Below are 3078 nucleotides of genomic sequence, written 5' to 3'. Positions count from 1 at the left end.
TACAGCCGGTGAGTCCCATGAATCTAGTGAATCTCAACAGTTTATACCAAGTGTAGAGGAACAAGATGAAACTGATCGTCACACTAATCGATGGCACAAACAGGGAGTGAGACCCAAAGGCATCAGATTGTCACGGGTATCTTGTATTGCTGCCGTAGCATCCTCTACCCCAGATTCGGCTATGACAAGGCTTGCAAACACTGGTATTCTACCACCCCTTATACATCTTGAGAACAGATTTGAAGCATTAATGAATGCGGGTGAGGAATCCCCAAATGTGATTAAACATGGATCGGATCAGCCAGCAGCTAACATCGCTACTAACAGATGCTCAAGGTCGAGCAGACAGCGGCGTTCAGCTCAGAGCGCAGCCGAGCCCAGGACTCTGATAGTGGGCGACTCAATTATTAGAAACATCAGTAGCAGAAATACAGCAACATGCTGCCTTCCTCAAGCAACAGTTTCTGATATGAACAAGGAACTTCGGAACATTCTAATGAAGCACAAGTCTGCAAATCAAATCATCATCCATGTGGGGAAGAAGGATATTTGGAAAGAGCAGTCAGAGAAACACTTCGAAGACTCAAAGTTCAGTCGTTCATCAGTGGACCACTCCCATCAAGGGGAACTAACATGTTTCCACGGTTGCTTGGGTTGAACACATGGCTACAAAGATCCTGCAATATAAAAGGAGTGAACTTCCTCGACAACTTCAATCTTTTCTGGGGCCATAAACAACTGTTTAAACCGGATGGTCTCCACTCAAACAAACTTGGTGCAAGAGTGCTTAAGGACAATATCTACTTCTCCATCCGTCATCCTTCAGTAGTGTATGCCAAACTACTCAACCTGAATGGCGCACACACACCTGAACAGAATATGAGCGACGACAGGACTTCATATCAGCTTCCGAGTCATCATGTGGTTGACACATCCCACAAGGACACTGATAACACCACGCAGCCACAACAAGCACTGCTCATGGACACCATCACGGCTGAGCCCTGCCCACAGAGCTCATCACAGACAGACTGTGACGTATCAGAACAGCTCCAAGACTCAGCACCCAAGGACGACTTTCTGGAAAACAGCCAGGGAAGCCAGGACAACATATTTCAGCCACTAGAAACAGCAGAGCCACAGCCCCGCTCACCAGACACATTATCCCTCTCTCCAGCATCTCCACTTCTAAGCTTCTCACAGAAAATGGAGGAACTGGTTTATGCTGGGACCAGACTCTCCCACTCTTTTGCTACAAGCCCCCAATTATCAACTAAAAAACGGCGGGCCCCACAACTACCAAAGCCTGTGGGCCCAGCTTGTCCTCCTCCTCCAGTGAGAGCTCTCCGGCCGCTGCCACAACGCCAGGGCCCAAACCCTCCTCCATCTGCTGTAGGTGAACCAAAAACAACTGATAGCTGGTCTCAGTGATATGTGTCGGGTCCCCGCTATGATAGTGTGCCTGCAGCTTTCTCTATTTCTGTTTTATCACGTGATAGAAAGTCTAAGGCCTTCTCAAGCCGTACGGCTGACTTGTCTAATCTGCGGCCTGTTATGCGTCAAACTATGATTTCTGTTGAGACAAAAACCAATGCCATAAAGCTAACATTTTTAAACATCCGCTCACTAAAAAATAAATCATTTCTGATCAATGACTTAATAACCACAAACAACTTGGATTTTATGTTTTTAAATTTTACTTTCATGAGTGTCTGCAGGACTGTTAGGAGAGGTGGAGGTGTAGCTGCTCTATTTAAAGATGTCTATCAATCAATGCAAGCAACTGTCATTTGGTCAGTACTTGTCTTTTGAATATCTAGGTATTGTTCTGAAAGGTACTGCACGCATTCTGTTTATCATTATTTACAAGCCTCCATTATACTTTCCAGCCTTTGTTGAAGAGTTTACAGAACTGTTATCAATGATTTCCTTAGAGTTTGACTGTTGTGCTATTGCAGGGGATTTTAATATTCACATAGGTAATGCAGAAATCAATACTACAAAATAAATTACAACTGTTTTAAACACTTTTGACCTGATTCAGCATGTGCATGGACCCACACACAGTCGAGGACATACTCTAGATTTACTCATCAGTAGAGGTCTAAACATTTCATCCATTGTTATTAAGGACGTAGCACTATCTGATCACTTCTGTATTTTCTTTGATATATTAATCTCTGCTACCACTGAATCTAGATCTGTCTCTGTCAGAAAGAGATGCATTAACGAGAACAATAGTGTGCTATTTATGAAGGCTATATCTTTAACACCAAGCATTTCTGCAGACTCTGTTGATCTTCTCCTTGATTCCTTTAACTCAAAAGTTCCTTTAACTCAAAAGTTGAAATGCTTTCCGACAGCGAATGCAATGAGTTTGCTTCCTTCATTTCTGAGAAAATCAGTAATATTAGAAAGGTGATTAGCACATCCTCAAGTTATGCAGAGGTCAGACAGATTCAACCGCAATTTCAAAAAGCAGTTACTATGTCTGTTTTTGAAGCAATTGGTAGCAAAATGTTGGAAGAAATAGTACAGTACCTTAGTACTGTACTGTACCTTAAATCATCAACCTGCGACCTTGACACACTTCCCACATCTTTTTTCAAAAGTGTGTTAAACTGTTTAGAAGCAGATCTCTTAGAAGTGGTGAACGCCTTACTTCTCTCTGGGACTTTCCAAACTCCCTGAAAACTGCAGTTGTTAAGCCTCTCCTGAAAAAGAGCTATCTTGATAACACCATACTGAGTAACTACAGACCAACATCAAATCTACCTTTTATAGGCAAGATTATTGAAAAGGTTGTTTTTAATCAGCTTAACTACTACTTAAACTCAAATGGATACCTGGACAATCTGGTTTCCGACCGCATCACAGCACAGAGACAGCACTCATAAAGATAATAAATGATATTCGCTTAAACTCTGATTCTGGCAAAATATCAGTGCTGGTACTAATAGATCTCAGTGTTGCGTTTGACACTGTTGATCATAACATACTACTAGAGAGACTGGAAAACTGGGTTGGGCTTTCTGCGATGGTACTCAAATGGTTCAGGTCATACTTAGAAGGGAGAGG

General features: G+C 42.5%; 1 long non-coding RNA gene across 1 annotated transcript in view; it reads right to left on the bottom strand.

Annotated features, from left to right (window-relative positions):
* The window catches only part of LOC107665751 (uncharacterized), a 4875-nt gene extending 2716 nt beyond the window's left edge, over positions 1–2159 (bottom strand). Inside the window, exon 1 of the long non-coding RNA XR_001631593.1 lies at positions 2029–2159. This is a non-coding gene — a long non-coding RNA (uncharacterized LOC107665751). The remainder of the gene's footprint in view (positions 1–2028) is intronic.
* Between the last annotated feature and the right edge of the window lie 919 nt (positions 2160–3078).

Source organism: Sinocyclocheilus anshuiensis, unplaced genomic scaffold, assembly GCF_001515605.1.
Source record: "Sinocyclocheilus anshuiensis isolate Anshui unplaced genomic scaffold, SAMN03320099.WGS_v1.1 scaffold1000, whole genome shotgun sequence".
Taxonomy (NCBI): Eukaryota; Metazoa; Chordata; class Actinopteri; order Cypriniformes; family Cyprinidae; genus Sinocyclocheilus; species Sinocyclocheilus anshuiensis.
This window is presented reverse-complemented; position numbering and strand designations above follow the sequence as displayed.